This window comes from Rattus rattus, chromosome 7 (genome assembly GCF_011064425.1).
Source record: "Rattus rattus isolate New Zealand chromosome 7, Rrattus_CSIRO_v1, whole genome shotgun sequence".
In the NCBI taxonomy this organism is placed as follows: Eukaryota; Metazoa; Chordata; class Mammalia; order Rodentia; family Muridae; genus Rattus; species Rattus rattus.
Window position 1 is genome coordinate 84,169,724 of NC_046160.1, and position 19,628 is coordinate 84,189,351.

Sequence of the window (19,628 nt, forward strand, 5' to 3'; positions counted from 1 at the left end):
CAGCCAGTTGGGGCTCATTATTTGGAAATTTCATTTAGATTGCCTTTATAAATGCAGATATTTAGGAAGTGTCTACTATATTATGTTTCCATACTACCCCTCAAACAAACAACACATAATTCTAGTTGTCTCTCCCTATATTCCCTTTCTTGTCCCCCCTCCTTTCTCTTCCTTCCCTACTTGACCATCCCATCCCAGTGTCCCACCCCTTATCCCTGCCCTGCATCCATCCATAACTATTTTTATTTATTTTATTTAATTTATCTTTCTCACATAGTTTCTTATTGTATACTTAATCTCCATGGTTCTACAGATTGTAGCTGGTTATCATTAACAGCTAATATTCACATATAAGAAAATATATACCATACTTGTCTTTCTGGGTAATGGATACCCCACTCAAGATGATTTTTTTTTCTAGTTCCATTCACTTACCTGAGAATTTCATGATGTCATGTGTGTCCATTGTGTAAATGTACCACGTTTTCTTTATCCATTGATAGACATCTAGGTAGTTCCCAAATTCTGGCTATTATGAATAGAGTGGCAGTGAACATGGTTGAGCAAGTGTCTCTGTGGTAGGATGAAGCACCCTTTGGTTATATGCCCAAGAGTGGTATAACTGGATCTTGAGGTAGATGGATTCCCATCTTCCTGAGGAATCGCCACACTTCTTTCCATAGAAGTTGTACAAGTTTGCAGTCCCACGAGCATTGGATGAGTGTTCCTCTTACTCCACATCCTCGCCAGCATGAGCTGTCTTGTGTTCCTTTGATCTTAGCCAATCTGATGGTGTAGGATGAAATCTCACAGTTGTTTTGATTTGCATTTCCCTGATGACCAAGGACGTTGAACAATTTCTTTAAGTGTTTCCCAACCATTTGAGTTTCCTCCTTTGAGAATTCAATGTTTAGACCTGTACCCCATTTTCAACTGGGTTATTCATTTTCTTGATATCTAGTTTTGGAGTTCTTTTTATATATTTTGTATATTGGTCCTTTATTGGTTGTTGGTAAAAAAAAATATTTTCCCATTCTTCATGCTGTCTCTTTGTTTAAATGGTTGTGTCTTTGCCACACAAGAGCTTTTCAGTTTCATGAGGTTCCATTTATTAATTGTTGATCTTAGTACCTCTGCTAACAAGTGTTCTGTTCAGAAAGCTTTTCCTGGACCAGGGAGTTTAAGGCTAATCCCTACTTTTTCATCTATCGGGTTTAGTGTATCTGGTTTTATGCTGAGGTTTCTGGTCTATTTAGAGTTGAATTTTGTGCAGAGTGATAAGTATAGATCTGCTTGGATTCCTCTACCTGTAGCCATCCAGTTTGACCAGCACTATTTGTTGAAGACACTGTCTATTTCCCAGTGTGTGTTTCTGACTTCTTTATAAAAGAAGGTGTGTGGAATTACTCCTGGTCTTCAATTTGATTCTATTGAATGTCACATCTGTTTTTCTGCCAATACCATGTTGTTTTTGTTACTACAGCTGTGTAATAACATTTGGAGCTGAAGATGGTGATTCCTCCTGCAGTGTTTTTTTATTATTCAGAATTGTTTTAGTTACCCTATTTCTGTTGTTTTTGTTTGGTTTTGGTTGTTTGGTTGTTGTTTTGGTTTTTGATGTATGTGTCTTCCAAATGAAACTGAAAATTATCCTTTCATGATCTGTAAAGAGTTATGTTGGATTTTTGATTAGAATTGCTCCAAATCTGTAAATTACTTTCGGTAGGATGGCTGCCTTGGACTATATTGATCCTACCAATCCTTGAGCATGAAAGATCTTTCTATCTGATGTCTTCATTTTCTTTCTTCAACGTCTTTATGTTTTTATTATACAAGTCTTTCATTTGCTTGGTTAAGGTTGCCACAAGATATTTTATTTTATTTGAGGCTATTGTGAAAGGTGTTATTTCTCTGATTTCTTTCTCAGTATGTTTGTCATTTGTTTATAGGAAGGCTACTGATTTTTGTGAGCTAATTTTGTATACATATATTTGGCTAATAGTGTTTATTAACTGTAATAGTCTCCCAGTGGAATTTTAGAGTCATTTGTGTACACTGCTTATGTATGTGCATATACATTTATATAAACATATTATCTGCAAATAAACTCTGGTAGAATTCTGCCCTAAACCCATCTGGTCTTGGGCATTTTTGTTTGTTTAGTAGCTTTTAATGGCCATTATTTCATTAGGTATTTTAGGCCTGTTCAAATTTCTTATCTGACCTTGATTGAATTTTGATAAAAGGTATCAATCAAGAAAATTATCCATTTCATTTAGATTTTCTAATTTGGTAGAGTACAAGTTAAGGTATATCTTAATGATTCTCTGGATTCCCTCACTGTCTATTTTTATGTCTCTCTTTTCATCTCTAATTTAGTTAGTTTGGACACTCTCTCTCCATCTTTTAGCTAATTTGGATAAAAGTTTGTCAATCTTATTGATCTTTTTTCAAAGAACAAAATCTGTGTTTCATTGATTCTTTGTGTTGTCTATTTTGTTTTTAATTTATTGATTTCAGCCTTGCATTTGTTGTTGTCTCTCCTTTTGGGTGTGACTTCTGTTTGTTCTAGAGCGTTCAGGTAGTCTGTTAAGTTGTAAGATCTCACCTTTTTTTAAAAATCTAAGCATTTAGTGCTAGGAACTTGCCTCTTAGGATAACCTTCACGGTGTTCCATAAGTTTGGATATAATATGTATTCATCTTCATTCAATTCCAGGAAGTTTAAAAATTTTCCTTAATTTCTGCCTTGATCCATTTTCATTCAGTAGTGAGTTATTCATTTTCCATGAATTTGTAAGATTTCTGTTGTTGCAGCTGTTGTTGATATCCACGGTGGTCTGATAGGGTGCAAGGTGTTATTTCAGTCTTCTTGTATCTGTTGAGGTGTGCTTTGTGTCCAAGTATGTGGTCAGTGTTGGAGAAATTTTCATGAGGTGCTGAGAAGAAGGTATATTCTTTTCTATTTGAGTAAAATGTCTGCAAATATCTGTTAGGTTCATTTTGTTTACAACATATGTTAGCTCCAATATTTCTGTGTTTAAATTTTATTTGGATGCTCCGTATATTGGTTACAGTGGAGGACTGAAGGCTCCCACTATCAGTGTGTGAGGGTCAATAGGTGCTATAAGCTGCAGTAGTGTTTCCTTTATTAACTTGGGGGCCCTTGTGTTTGGTGAATAGATATTAAGAACTACAATGTCCTCTTGGCGGAATTCTTTTTCCTTTTGATTTGTATGTAGTGTCCTTCCTTACTCTTCTGATTATTTTTGGTTTGGAGTCTATTTTGTCAGATATTAAATGGCTATACTAGCTTGCTTCTTAGGTCCATTTGCTTGGAATGTCTTTTTCCACCCTTTTACTCTCAGGTAATATCTATCCTAGATATTAAGATGTGTTTCTTGGATGCCAAAGTGTCCCCGCCAGCGGGGACCCAGTTATTCAGGGTCCCGAAGGGGCGCTACCCTTGGGCCTAAATGGGGGGCGAGAGAAGAAGGAGACCAAGCAAGATTCTATTGTCAAGGTCTCGTTTATTGGGATGAACGTTACAGCTTTTAAGGCTTTCAGGTAGGGGGAGTGTCCTTTGTGAAACACAGAGGAGGGGGAGGTGCGGATGTAGGTAGTGATAGCTGGAGGCAAAGAGGTCAGGCGGTGGAGACACCGGGTGTTGATTCAGGAGGTAACAGGTATCTGCTAAGGGAGCTGAGGCATCCCTTGAATGTTATCTTCCTGTGCCGTAAATTCATGGGAGAGGCTTTCATTCAACAATCTTTTTTTTTTTTTTTTGGTTCTTTTTTTTTTTTTTTTTCGGAGCTGGGGACCGAACCCAGGGCCTTGCGCTTCCTAGGTGGCGCTCTACCACTGAGCTAAATCCCCAGCCCTCATTCAACAATCTTAAGACTTATGGCAGTCATCTTAGGGGTGAATATCTGTGGCCAAACAGCCCAGAGTCACCTAGTCACTTTGAGCCATGCAGTTCAAAAAGCGGCTAGGCCCAAATCCAATATGGCTCCGTGCACCAAAAAAGAATGGAACTTATTTTTTCATCCATTTTGTTAATCTGTGTCTTTTTATTGGAGAATTGAGACCATTGATCAATGAGCAGTGTTTGTTTATTCCTGTTATTGTTGTTGTTGTTGTTGTTGTTGTTGTTGTTGGTGGTGGTGGTGGTGTGTATTTCCCCTCTATTGATTTGCTGGTCTGGAATTAACTATCACTTGTGTTTTCTTAGGTATAGTTAACCTTTTTTGGTTAAAGTTTTCATTCTAGCACCTTTTATAGAGCTACATTTATATATATTGCTTAAATTTTGCTTTATCATGGAATATCTTCTTTTCTACAGCTATTGTGATTGAAAGTTTTGTATGGGCTGGAATCTGTGGTCTCTTAGAGTCTGTAGCAATCTGTCCAGCCCCCTCTGGCTTTTAGTCTCCATTGAGAAGTCAGGTGTTATTCTAGTAGGTTTGCCTTGATAAGTTACTTAGTCACTCCCCACCCAAAGCTTTTAATATTCTTTCTTTGTTCTGAATGTTTGGTGTTTCAATTATTATGTGCTGACAGAACTTTCTTTTCTGTCCTAGTCTATTGGTTTTCCCTATATTTCATGTACCTATCAAGATAGGTATCCTTAACTACGTTAAGGAAATTTTCTATGATTCTTTTGAGAATATTTTCTGTGCCTTTAATCTGGGTTCTTTCTCCTTCGTCTATTTCTTATTATTCTTTTCATAGTGTCTCAGACAGCTGGACATTTGTGCCAGGATCTCTCTCTCTCTCTCTCTCTCTCTCTCTCTCTCTCTCTCTCTCTCTCTCTCTCTTGTTTGTTTAACATTTTCTCAGACTGAGGAATCCTCTTCTTCTATCGTGTCTTCAGTGCCTGAGATTTTCCCCATCATCTCTTGTTCTCTTTTGTTGAGGCTTGTCTCTGAGGTTCTTATTCGAGTTTCTAAAATTTTCATTTCTAGATTTCCCTCAGTTTTATTTTGGGGGGGTCTTTATTGATTCTATTTCCACTTTCAGCTCTTGAACAATTTTATTTCCTTCCACTGCTTGCATTTTCATAGATTTCTTTAAGGGCTGTATTTACTTCCTCTTTAAGGACCGCTACTGTATTCATAAAGGCTATTTGAAGATCTGAGGGTTTGAATATGGAGGAGAGGAGAAAGAGTGAAGCGCTTCTGCTGCCTGTTTCACTGGTCTGCTTGCTTCTCCGGCAGGCTTTGGAGTAGAGTTCCCAGAGAATGCCTGCTGGAGCTGGGGGCGGGGACAACAAGATGAATTGGAAGAAAGGTTGGAGGAGAGATCTGCATGGTCTGCTGGAAATGGGGGCTGAGAAAGCGAGGTGCCACAGCAAGTGTTAACAGAGATGGAGATGAGACTGGGCGATTGGATTTGGAGAAGAGGAGGGGGAGGCGAAGATCTGTGGTTAGCCTTCCTGCTTTCCTGGCCAGAGAGGCCCGTGGGCTCCCAGAACGTGCTGGCTGGAGTTGGGGGCTAGAATAAAATGATGAGTTGCAGGGTGGGGGGGCGGGGCGAAGGTTGGAGGGCAAGAGCTTTGTGATCCCCTGGAGAGGAGGGCAGGAGGAAGGGGAAGCTACAGCTGGTGTTCTGCTACAGAGCTGAGGATGAGACTGGGGGATTGCCTTTGGAAGAGAGGAGGGAAAGGTGAAGATCTGTGGTTAGCCTTCTTGCTTTCCTGGCCAGAGTGGCAGTGCACTCCCGGCGAGTGCCTTCTGGAATTGGAATTCCACATTTTTAAGCATTCTCAAAGGCTTGGAAAGCATCCCATCTTATGGATGGGCCACAATTATCTCAGTTCTCTCGCCTCAGCAGCAAATTGGGCCACCTCCATTTTCTTGCTCCCAACCTGGCACTGAACATCTAAGTATATTAGTCTGTCTACGCATCTATAATTTCTCTTTTACAATAAATTTCTAAAAATACAATAAACACATACTTTCGGCATTCTTGCCGTGGAGTGCTAAATTTCTCTGGAAATAAAATCATGGTCCCGAGTACATAGTAAATATTTAATAAAGATTCATCAGCCAATGAACAAATTTACGACGTTTAGACTCAACCATAAAACATTGCTAAAAGTTGTTATAGTCCGGTGGAAGGAAACTAAGCAGCTTTCAGAGGAAGACAAACAATTGCAGCAGATGAACTACCGAGTGTTTAGATATTATCAGGAGGAACATGCACCTTAGATCATGTTAAAAGTTGAGTTACATGTTTGTCTGATGGGAAACGGTGTAGCAAAATAATGTTAAATAATTGGTAGTCTCTCCTCATCTGTAGAGAGGACAGTCCGATCACCTCAACAGGCGCGTAGAACCAAACTTGACATACAGCATGCTTTTCCCTGTGTACACATAGCTGTAAGAAAAAGTTAACTTATAAATTAGGCATGGTAAGAGATTAATAACAAGAATAGATGACTATAGTAGTATTGTAAAGTCGTTATTGGAATGTACCCGCTCTCCCTCTCATTCCAAATGACTTGTTATACTGACATCGTGCTTACTCTCTTGGGAGGCTGTAAAGTGATACAACGCCTGCATGATGTAATAAAGTTTTGCAGCATCAAGCTCTTGATCCCACAAGGGTGACTTGAACACACACCCCGAGTCACCATAACAATCGTTGTGAGAGCAGAGTTGGCTGCTAAGCAAGTGACAGGCAGGTACTGTGTACAGAATGGTCCTGCTGGACACTCACAACCAGTTAAGACTCACAGCCCGAGTGGGTGGCGTCAGATGGCACAAGACTTCATCATGCCATTTAAAAGTTATGAATTGTTTATTTCTGGAATTTTCCACTTATTATTTTCAGACCTCGCAGAGTGTAGGTAACGAAAACCATGAAAAGTGCAACAATGGACAAATGGGGATGGCGGTGAAGGCAGGACACTTTGTAAACATCCCATGGACAAAACAGCTCTCCTGTTGAGAGAAAAGGAAATCTGGAAGGAAACAGCTCCAGAGTTAACTTGACAATTTACAGATATCTAGAGGTGTGCTAATTGTTGTCTTTAATGATTTGGCTGTAAGAATCTAACGGGGAAAACCGCAATGTCAGTTTACAACACATCTTAGGTTATAGTAAAAGATTAGCACCTCATAGTAATATTTATTAAAGAATCATACACATTTCTCACTGGCCTCAGAGTCCTACCAAAACAGTGCTCTTCTCAATGCTGCATTTTCTGCTGTTTTACACATGTATGTACACACACAGACACACACCGACAGACAGACAGACAGACACACACACACGCACACGCGCACACACACTGAAGCAGAGGCAGTTAGTCAAACCTTGTTGTCTCTGCAATGCCTTTTTGTATATAATGATGTGAGATGTCCTAGCTTGTGCAGTCTTTGAGAACTAAGAAGATGAAAGAGGGGGAAGAAGAGGAACAGGAAAAGGGAGGAGAGGAGCAGGAAGAGGAAGAGGAGGAGCAGGAAGAGGAAGAGGAGGAGCAGCACAGTTTTGAAGATTGCCCCAGACATGGGAACTCATCTCCTCCCACTTTCAGTTTTAGGTTCTAAGAGAAATCAGAACCTGCAGTGACTTTGTGGGTGAATGAAAAGCCAAAGGCAGAGTGCCCTTGCTTTGGGGTTTATACAAGGAAGACAGACAAAACTCTTAACAAAGAAAAGGATGTGATGGCACCCGCAGTTTATTTCAGTCACTTTGAGGAAGCCATGAAGGAAAATGTTGCAGCAGTTTGGTGGATGTTGCTTCCAACATAATTAATTCATAACTGTGAATTATACATGTTATTATTTTTATAAAGCCTTTCCCATTGAATGGCATAAAGGAAGAAGAGTCTGGCTGTCCAGGGATAACTTTTCTTTTGCACAAGTTTGAATAAAACAACTGATTGAAGGGTTCATAATGAGACAAGGAAACGGAGGCAGGGGGTGAACTACAGGTGATGTAGGGGTGTAGGCCGTGAACAGAACAGCTTAGAGGAGAACCCAGCAGACATGGAAAGTCACTGAGCAGCAAGATGAGGATATCTAAGCTCAGTAAAGCCCTGGGTGCTTGCGAAGAGGAATTTCCTGATAGGCAGTATAAATCTTATTACTCAGCAAGAATGGCTGACATTAGATGCCAAGGGAACCTAAAAGTAAGTAATGATGTAATCTGTTATGTAACTGTTTCTGCCAGAATGCTGCTTTTGTGTACATATTGTATTAATACAACCTTGAGGTCAGAAGCTTAGCTTTTGTCCTTACCAGCCTGCCTGTGTGTGACCCACCTATATTTTCCTTGCCAGTCTACATGAGTATCCTTGCCTGCTTATGTTCAATTCATGTGTTCTGGCCTGTGCCTGTGTGCCTGACGTGTTTCTGTTTGCCTAGCCTTCCGTGTGGTAGCCTGTGCCAAGGCTGAACAAAGCTTGCCTATGTCTTATCTGCCACAGCCCCTTGAAATCTTTTCAATCTCCCAGGCTCTGATTACATTCGTCTATTCCTGGCAGTGGAGCATAGTTCCCACATGTTAAGTCTCTTCATGATCTTTTTACCACCATAAGCACATAGTTTTCAACTCTAGTTTGTGCCTTCTCCCTGGATGAAAGATTTCCACTCTATGGTCAACCACCTTCATCCCAGTCATGAGAAATGGGGAGATCAATTCACATTCCTTCTTTATGAAGGATGTGAGATCGTGAATGTGGTAAGAAACTAAATACCGAGAGAAGTAAGCACTCATTTGCCAAGAAGGACTCTACCTTTATCCCTTTGACGATTTCAGATGCAAACCCAGAAAAAGGCCAACTGTCCCCAGGAGAGTTTAAATGGGATTGAAGCTTTGCAAGATAAAATAAGGATTGCTTATCATGGTTGGGAATACATGTTATTTATCTTTGGTGAGCCTTTCTAAACTTGAACAATGAATTTACAATATTTACCATTTGGTCGATAACAAGTTTCACAGGGATTTTGGATGAAAGGTTCAGTATGCATTAAAAATTTCTCATTTCTGGCTTCTTTTGTAAATCAATTTGAACAGCAGGGCAGGAAAATCAGAGTCCTGTGTTCAGTCTCATGTTCCATGGTTTGTGAGCACCATGAGGGAAGTTGTAGATCCAGTAATAAGTAAGTCTTCTTAAGGGTGCACAATAGTCTTCTGTGGGTTGAAAGCTCCGAAACCATGAGCCTAAAGCCTAAATAGGTCTTTCTTGGTTATAAATTGGGTATCTTGGAGATTAAAAAACTTTTTCTATATTTCTTTCCTTCTCTCTCTCTCTCTCTCTCTCTCTCTCTCTCTCTCTCTCATTGTGTGTGTGTGTGTGTGTGTGTGTGTGTGTGTGTGTGTGTGTGGTCTGTGGGTGAGCAACCCTACCCACTCTACCGTCCCACCAGATTTCTCTTGTATTTGTTTTTTAAGTGATAGAAAGCTAGATTACACAGCCAGCTCTACTCCTTCCTTTTCAAAGGACTCTATTCACACGGCTTTATCAAATGCGTTATGGGAAAGGCTTCAGGAAGTTGGCAAACCCCGGAGAGCATCTCACGGTTTCCCTGAGGTTGAGCAGCTAGAAAGGGAAGGTGGCATGCCACCAGGAAGAACTCCAAGGGACACAGCCTCCCAGCGAAGTCCTCCTAAATACACAAACCCTGAGCCTCAGAGAATGAGCAGATCTGCAGGACGGCAGTTTGGTTTAGTAAGTTCACTCCAGACTTACAAATACAATGGGCGATTAAAAGAGAACGAGCCAAGTTTCTAAAGGACGAGTTGAGCACAAAGAGTTCTTTGGTTGTGCACGATCCACACGAAACTTCACTGCGGCAGAACTGTTTGACCGACAGCTCTCAGGTTCACCTCTTCTTTAGAACAGCAATTTGAACAATCAAGACATCATCCATTGTGACTTCTTATGAGAAGTACAGCATTTTGTTGTTTTTTTTAAAACTTGTTAATGTTAATGGATGGCTTTAGCAGGGAAATGTTCACCGGATTGTTTGATACAATTGGAGGTAATGATTCCACCAGCAGTGACCCCCCAGCTCAGACACAGATGTGAGACAAGTACTTAAGGAGCATTAAAAAGTCCTGTGTGATTAAATTAGCCTGGATTGGAGCCAAAAACACTGTCTGTGGATTATATCTTTGTCTGAGACTCTTCTGGGGAAAAGAATTTCTTTCTTTTTAGAAACCATAGCAACTCTCAGAGAGTGGGGCAATTAAAGCAAACTTTTGATCAGACAGATAGTTTATACAGGTCTACCTGGGTTTATTCTGGTTTTATTACTCAAAATCCCAAGTCTTAGAAAATTCCCTGAACCTTGGAGAAGGTGGGAGCATTGCTAAGTCTACTTTTTGTAGTCACAAACTTCCTTTTTGACAAACTCTACGAGAGACTTGACTTTCACCAGATTCTCTCCTCCACTGTGAGTTAGTCAGTGCGCCCCTCCCCCCCCATATCCTTTGTCCTGTCCTGCCTTCTTCAACACGAGTCCACCCCACATTTCCCAGTCTATCCTCCAAGTTACATTGACTCAGCCCCTCCGCCTGCTCCTTGAGTGTCTGTGTTCTATTAACAATCCTCTTGTTCTCCTCTGGTCAGGCTCTTCTAACTAGATACCTCAAGTAACACACCAAACTGAGCTCATAGCTTTGCACATTGCTGGACAAAGTCCATGAGCTCCATGCCATGCCCCACAGCAGGTTCTCAGATGGACAGATGGACATTTCTTTAACTCCGTTGGCTGCTATATCCACTGTTGATTGATAATATTTCATGTCAACAGAGAAACATGGAGACTTTTTATACATGCTGTTATTGGATGTTCTACCATCCCAAGATTGCACAATTTACCTTTAGATCCAAATACAACACATTGATCATTTAGAGTGAACTCATTATTCCAACCCATGACTCTAGCTTTGGATCATAACTCCATCACCTAAGTTACTCGCTCCAACAACTCAGTTCCAGGTTCACGTAGTCCGCTAATGTTTTTCACGTGTCAACATCTGTAGTCATTCAAGTAATTGGCAGAACTGTTTACCGGGTCAGGATGGAAAATCAGTGGTAACTGTTCCTGTACAAAAGCAGGTGTTCACATTAATACTTTATTTAAAATAATCTCTCTTGATGGACTTCCTTTCCAGATTGGAGGAGAAGGTGAAAATTGGAAGTACAAATACATTGTACCAAGACTTTCCTCATTTTCAACCAGCACCTCCATCATCCTTAACCCACAAGTTCAGTAAAACAACTATGCAGTCCCACAAACAGACCTGGGGTGCACTCAGTAACTCAAGTACCTTTAACCTCATCCCAACAATGGTAGCCTAGTGCCCAAGACTTTAATATATGGGTTTTTTAGAGATGCTAATAACTGTAGCAGGATCCCAGAGCCAAGCAGAGAACTGAATGTGAACCACCAATACAGTGCACATATGCTCCTGGTTCCTCTCTGAGTGTATACACTGGGCTTGCATTTGCCCCTGTCAAAATATAGCCATGTGACTTGAATGTTGCTTGTGACATTCCCTTCCCACTGTTGTTTTGACTGGGGAAGAAGGTGTCAGGATGAAGCCTCAACCTGTGTCCTTGAGAAAACACAATGACCAAATGTCTGATGCACACTAGACACACTGTCCTGAAATTGGAAGCTTTATTCTCAATGTATAGCTTTGCTATCCTGATGGTCGCATTAAGGGTGTGTCTTAGTTAGGGTTACTATTGCTGTGATGAAACACCATGACCACAAGCAACTTGGGGAGGAAAGGGTTTAGTTCCTTTATACTTCCACATTGTAATCCATCAAAGAAGGAAGCCAGGATAGGAACTCAAAAAGGGCAGGAACCTAGAGGCAGGAGCTGGTGCAGAGGCCATGGAGGGGTGTTGCTTACTGGCTTGTTACTTATGGCTTGCTCAGTCTGCTTTCTTATAGAACCCAAGACGACCAGCCCAGGGAAGGCACCACCCACAATGGGCTGAGCCCTTCTGCATCAATCACTAATGCCCTACAGGCTTGCCCACAGCCCGATCTTATGGAGGCATTTTCTAAACTGATATTTCCTCCTCTTAGAGGGCTTTAGCTTGGGTCAAGCACAGGAGGCCAAAGTCGAAAAAGACACGGACTTCTGTTTGCATGGAGCCAAGACTATAGAGGGAGAGATAAAATATACCCACAAATATGAAAGTAAGGACTAAATTAAGGTAAAAATGGAAAGTGGAGATAATTAGCAAAGAGATGTGGAGCTGAAAGAAAGCTGCTCAGACAGTGCTTGGAGTCAAGTAGAGGACAGCTCAACACGAACCTTCTGGAATGTTCTCTGGAAACATTTCACTCCCGTTAAAACAAAGAATCCTTAGGATTATATAATTTACTGAAAGGCATTCTAGATAAATGCTCTCCTGATATGTTAGTGCCTCTCCTTTAGAACTGTAATGAAGGTGTGGGCTTGATTTATGGCACCGTTTTACATGTATTTGATTTTAGCCTTTTCAGCAGTTAGAGCTAACAAAGCACTTAGGCTTGTCTTTAATGGGTGTGTTTTAGGTCTCTGTCTTTCAGAACCACAGACACGCTGCACTCTGTGCAGACAGATGCAGGAGTTTTACAGGAATCTCAGCAATTTTGATAATGCAGATACAATGAGCTGATCTAGGCACCCACTTAAAATATGATTTACTGTCTTCCATAGAAAGGTCTATGGTTATAACCGTAAAAATAAATACTGGCCTGAATACTCAGTATCAATTAGGGTGATCCAGCAAAACTATGACCTTGTTTCTTTTACAAATATGTTTAGTATGTCATTTCACAGGGTTAGAGGACGTTTGGTATTTAGTAAAACAGTCCTTTTTCCTTCCTCCCTTCCTCCCATCTTTCTTTTCTTCCTTCCTTCCTTCCTTCCTTCCTTCCTTCCTTCCTTCCTTCCTTCCTTCTTTCCTTCCTCTGAGCTTTGCCAAAGACCTGTTCACCAAGGGACATTTCTAGAAGCCGCCTATTCATTAATCATTGGAACAGTTAAAGGTCTTCCCTGAAATGGCTTGCAGAATAGAGGATCAGGGTGGATAGATGGGCTTGTTTATTTTGAGACAGGACCTTCCTATGTAGCTCAGGATGACCATGACCTCACTCTCTTTCTATCTCAGTTTTCTGAGTGCTAGGATTATAGGCACACACCTACTTAGAGAGTTTATGAAAAAACAATACCATTTCTACACCTTGAGCTGCAATAGATGATGTGGTTGTGCAGATTCTAAAATGGCTCCCAGACGTGTCCACTATGATTCTGATGGAAAGTACTTACTTTCTTTTTAGCAGCATTAGTACCTATACCCTCTAACCCTCCATGGTCACACTTCCATACGCACTCCAGTTATTCACATGGTAACCAGTAGTATTCATGCTGTGGCCTGGCTACTATGCTGCCTTGAAATTTCCTCCGTAGAATAAACGATTCCATTACATTTAAACTTGGTCTCCCATAATATCAGAGTCTAAGCAGACCGCATCCCCATCATTTCCCAGGGTGGGAGAAGGAATGCCTTTAGTCCAGTTACCAAAGGCTCCTCATTTCCACCTGAGCTCTCCTTGGTGAAACCTCTACTGTCACATTTCTATCAATAGACGGGTCTTCTGTCTCTACCAAAGTTGCCTTTTCTAGCTCACTTCCCCCAGTTTCTCCAGATGCTTCTCATAAACCAAATCTATTACTGCCACCATATGGTCAGATATAACAACTCTACTGTCATGGTGGCCGTCTTTTTCCTGTGGTAGTTACTTCTGACACTTGAACAAAGTACTTGGGGAAAATAGTTCATAAGTAGAGAAGGGTTATCTGAGTTTATAGATCCAGAGATCCAGTCCTCAACTTCCCCCTTTTATTTCCCTTGAAGTAGTGAAGCACAACACAATGGCAGTACATAACAACAAAATTGCTCACCTGTGGCCCGGAAGAAGCAAAAACTGAAAGCCCTGGGGTCTCACTATTCCCTTCACTTAGAGATCCAAAGACCTCCCACCAAACCCTCAAGGTCCCAATACCTCACCAGAGTGCTGCTGTAGGGAACACTAGAGACCAAAACTATAGCAAGGAGAAACCAGCTGAGAGTGGGGGACACCATGTGCTCCCTACTGAGGGAGAAATGCAGGAGCACCAAAGGAGATTAAAACTCAGTGTGTAAGGTCTGTCAGAGTTGGATTACACTGACACAAAATATCCAGATGAAGCCTAAAAGCAAAGATGATGGGGGAGCTTTCAAAAACAGACTCGAGCAAAAAAAAAGGGGGGGGCCTTGTCTTTCTGTTGGTATTCACATACTTGGCAACCTGGGGGCTATCATATTTAATAATGATAATTAAACTATTCCATGTAAAAAAAAAAAAAAAAAAACTCAGTGTGTGCCCAGCAAGCATGTCAGGTGCATCTTTTAGAGAAACTGGAGATGAAGTTATGAAGTTAACATTGGGTAGACCACATGGGCCTTGTAGCCCAGGTTAGACATGTCACCCTAGGGCTTGAAGAGGAAATGTGAAATGATGACATTTCTATTTTAATAAAGTCTTCTGACACTTGCATGAATGATGGATTAGACAGATGAGTAGAGGTGGGGGACTAAGAGGAATTAGTTATTGCAACGGTTCAGGGAAGAGATGACAGTCTCCTAGATGGGAGTGGGGGCAGAGGTAAGGGTATGAAGTACATAGACTAGAAATAGATTTGTAAGGAAGCTTGTCAAGGTCAGGTAGTGGCATGAATGGGAAAGATGGCGGATGCCTCAAGAACTCCCAACTTCTGACAGGAGCAGCTTCCTATGTAACGCAACAGGGAAAAGAAAAGGAACATCTTAGGGAGGCAGGCGAAGAGCTGGATGTGAGGATGTTCCATGATGCTGCTGGATGGCACTGTTAAAATGGGCTAAAGCTCAGCAAAGCAGAATAGGTGAGTCACCCACTTAAGCCTCAGCCACTTAGTGCTGGTGCCCAGCTGTGGAAGGCTGAGGGGTGTGTACAGCAACTGTGATGTCAAGCAAGGGGTGACAGGTACGGTAACAGGACAGGGATGGGAACACACCAGAAAAAATGAGAGGAAGGCCAACAATATTTTTGGAAATCATGAGAGGCTGAGACTGAGTGCTTTGGAATTCTCAATATCTCTGTATGAGAGCATTGACACCAGGCTGTTGCTACCCATTCTGTTCCCGCAATCCACGGGTATAGAAAGGGACATCTCCATGCCAGTGTCTTCATTACCACTTAACTAGACCTTGAATCTTTGTGGGAAATTTCATCTTCTACACCAATTTTTTTTTTCAAAAAAGAATTGACGTTTTTATGACTCTACACATTTGACTCTCCAAACAGTATTAGCAGAGAAATGTATCCCAGTGCCAACCTGACAAGTGTTTACTCTGCGGCTAACGAAGAAACCATGGACCAGACATGTGTCACAAGAAGGTGTCAGCTACCACTTCCTGGGAAAGCCTTCTTGTTTTCTGAAACAGTATCAGCCCTTGTACTCAAACTTCCCTTCTTGTATGAAATAGCTGCATATTTGTCCAATTCTGACAAGTAAAATAGCTGAAATGGGGTATAGATCTAAATATTGAATTCTCAAAAGAGGACACTTAAATGGATAAGAAACACTTAGAGAAGTGTTCAACATCCTTAGTGAGCAGGGAAACGCAAATCAAAACAACTGTGAGATTTCATCCCACACCCATCAGAATGGTTAAGATCAAAGGAACACATGACAGCTCATGCTGGCGAGGATGTGGAGTAAGAGAAACACTCATCCAATGCTCGTGGGACTGCAAACTTATACAACTTCTATGGAAAGAAGTGTGGTGATTCCTCAGGAAGATGGGAATCCATCTACCTCAAGATCCAGTTATACCACTCTCAAGGGTGCTTCATCCTACCACAGAGACATTTGCTCAACCATGTTCACTGTCACTCTATTCATAATAGCCAGAAACCGAAAACAGCCTAGATGGCCACCAGTGGATGAATGGATAAAGAAAATGTGGTACATTTACATAATGGAGTATTAGTCAGCTATTATGAAATTCTCAGGTAAGTGAATGGAACTAGAAAAAAAATCCTGAGTGAGGTAAACCAGATCCAGAAAGACTAACATGGTATGTATTCACTTAGATGGGGATAATAGCTGTTCGTCAATGATAATGTAAAAGCCAGGGGTTGGGATTTAGCTCAGTGGTAGAGCGCTTGCCTAGGAGGCAAGGCCCTGGGTTCGATCCCCAGCTCGAAAAAAAGAACCAAAAAAAAAAAAAAAAAAAAAAAAAAACCAAGCCACAGCTGGCTGAAACACTGAGGTTAGCATTGGGTATAGAGTAAGGGACTGGGTGGAAGAGACGTATCTCCCTATGAAAGGGAAATAGTTATAGTTGTATGGTGAGGAGGGAGATTGAAGAGAGGGACAAGGGATGGAATGTGGGGTGAGACAGCTAAAATTAAGGACTGTTTGATGGGTCATATGGAAACCTATTACAGTAGAAGCTTTCTAAAATATATTCATATATGAAAGTGATCTAAATAGAAGTGCCAAACAACGGGGAAGACAGAGCCCCAACTGGACATCTATTGTTACCAAATGGAGCTTCCAGTACCAGATGTGTTACATCTAACAGGGTTGTTGACCCAAGAGGTCCCATGAGACTCTCCCAACAACTCAGAATGTTAACGAGACTGTAGGGTGTTCACAAACTGACAGCAAGGCCCCGTTGCTGACAACAGCACCCACACAGCTTACTGACCGTGGAGAAGCTGGGGCCTCCACAGAGCCTTCACCCCTGTGTACTAGAGTCTTCGGCACCGGAAGGTATTTTGTACGCTACCAATGGAGAAATGCCAACCCAGCCACAAACCCTTCAATTTACTATGGTGTCCTGCCTGCGATATGTGCTAGGGCAAGAGTGGCACAAAGTCTGTGGGAGTGACCAACCACTGTCTGGTTTGACTTAAGGCCCATCTGTGAGATGGGACTCATACCTGACACTGCTTGAGTGACCAAGATATCCCAGGGATCTACGGCAAAAACCAAATGCTGCTATCCTACTAAAAGAATGCAGTAATAAAATGACTATGACATTCTGCTGTGCTCCTAGATCAGTGCCTTCCTCAGCCATCATCAGAGAAGCTTTCTGCTGTAGGAGGTGGGAACAAACCCAGAGACCTGCAGCCAGACAATGTCCAGAAGGCCAGAGACCTGGAACACTCAACCCTCCCCTTAAGGTTCAGGGAACCCCTAAAAGAGGAGGTGGGAGGACCAGAAGAGATGGAAGGCACCAAGAAATCAAAGCCCACGAATGAACCCATAATGACTGAAGCAGCGCGCACTGAGCCTGCATAGGTCTGCACTGGGTGGAGTCTTAGGATTGAAAGAAGTGGGCAGTTCCATCCCTAACTGGAAGCCATCTCTAGTTGATAACCACTTGCAAATGACAAGTTAGTTTCCTCCGAGGAGAAACAAACCACTCTTAAGGGGAGGCTGTGTGCCCTGTAAGAAGTAGCCAACAGTGGGGTTGGAGTTTTAGCTCAGTGGTAGAGCGCTTGCCTAGGGAAGCGCAAGGCCCTGGGTTCGGTCCCCAGCTCCGAAAAAAAAAAAAGAACCAAAAAAAAAAAAAAAAAAAAAAAAAAAAAGTAGCCAACAGGAAATGAACTCCACGCTATCTTGGGAGATGCCTTGCCTCAGAATGCTGTGCCAGGGCCTTTTTAAAAAAATCTTATGTTATATTTTTAATTTTATTGGTTTGTTTTTCTGTTTGTTTGTTTTGGTTTTTTGAGCCATCATTTCTCTGGGTAGCCCTGGCTATCCTGGGACTCACTCTATAGTCCAGGCTAGCCTTGGACTTAGAGATTCACTTGCTTCTGCCTCCCAAGTGCTGGGATTACAGATGTGCACCACCACCTCCCTGCTTTAATTCTAATTTGAATTTTACTTATAGTTTTCTCCCCTTTTCCCTACAGGCCCTTTACATAGATATTGTGATTTCCAGTCTAGTGTTTTGTGGGCTTCCTGGGAGTGTGAACAAATGGACCCTGTGTCTTCCCTGCCTTCCCTTGGACTGCTTCCTTCTGTTTGTTTTGTCCTGTTCCAATGTGTTCTATCTTTTTGTTCTATCTTATTTTATTTTTTCATTATCCTTTAGAAGCCCGTTTGTTTTCTAACCAGAGACGGAAATCAGCTGAATCCAGATGGAAGGGGAGCTGGGGAGAAGCTTGGAGGAGTAGAGGGAGGGGAGCCATAATGAAGACAAAACAGAATGTGGGAACTGCCTGGAAGAAAATGTTAAGTGAAAAAATGCAAGCTATGAAATGACGCCCATGAGACTCAGTTTTATACAAAACAACCCCAAACAGACATCTATTAATCAAAAACAAACAAACAGAGAGTACCAAAATACAATTTGTTTTCTCTGAAAACTGGATTCCTGTTCATGTTTTCCCATTTAATTTTTTTCTCCTATCCCCCAAATTGTCTATAGGAACTATGCTCCGCTTTTATGATCAGAATGCTTTGAACAATCAAAAACACGCAAGATGCCATGTTAATTTCAGCAAAACAGCCATAATTTTTGGAATTTGTTTCATTTTCTTGAAATGAGAGGCTCTAAAAGTAGATTAGTGCCATGCTTTTGTGGTGATGCCAAATTTTTCTGAGGGGATTTTGATGAGTGGAAACGCACTAATGAGTTAGACAAACAGTCACCAGGCTGTCCCAGGCTGTCTGTCGTGCGTGCTTATTTTTAAGACCCAGTTTTGAGAATTCCCACTCCCCACGGCAATTCCTCGGCATCCTCCAGCGAGCACCAACTCCAGTGCAGGACAGCCACCGCCACCGTGTTGTTGTTACCATTGTCCGTTTCTTTCCCTTCTGAGACTGTGCCCGAGCCGAGCATGGAAACGTAAGCCATTAACCTAGACGGAGGACAGCCTTTAGCGAATAAAGGATGGATTTGGTCTTTACAACCTCTGAATAATTTCCACATGCTCTCCCGTCCCTTGTCTTCTCCTGTTGACCATACATCATCACTGTACTGCTCTTCACATATTCTGAGTGAGAATCGAGAACTGGAGGGGGATGCTCGCCCCAGTGGGCCAGCTTCGTGCGTCGTCCCGTTTTTTAACTCGACGGCTCCACTTCTGCTGAGGTCCTCTGACCTCATGAGCCTCCAAAGAGCAAAGCAGCCAGATAGTGCAGGATGCTGAGGAGAAGGGCTTTTGTTTCTTGTGTGGTAGCCCAGATAGATGGGTGGCTGGGCCACAAGTTAAGGACTTTGCTAGCAAACAACTGGTGCTGTGAGGGGATTCCTGACCAGATGGCTGGAGCACAGGACTCCTTCTGTTAACTGCAAATTCCATTCCTATGCGGTAGCTCCGATTACTATGACTCGGGTCACACTCCGGCCGCGCCCTGCCACCACACTCACGATTCCTGTTGGAATTGGTGGGAGCTGTGTGTTCACAAGCTGAGGACAGCATGGTTTCCTTGGAGGAAGAGGGGAGAGAGGAAGAGGGGGAGGGAGAAGGAGGGAAGAGATTGAGAAATGACGAATATTAGTTTTCCCAGGAGAGAGGACTTAGAGGAGTCTGTGCACACTGGGACGGCCTTTTCTTTGCCGTTATG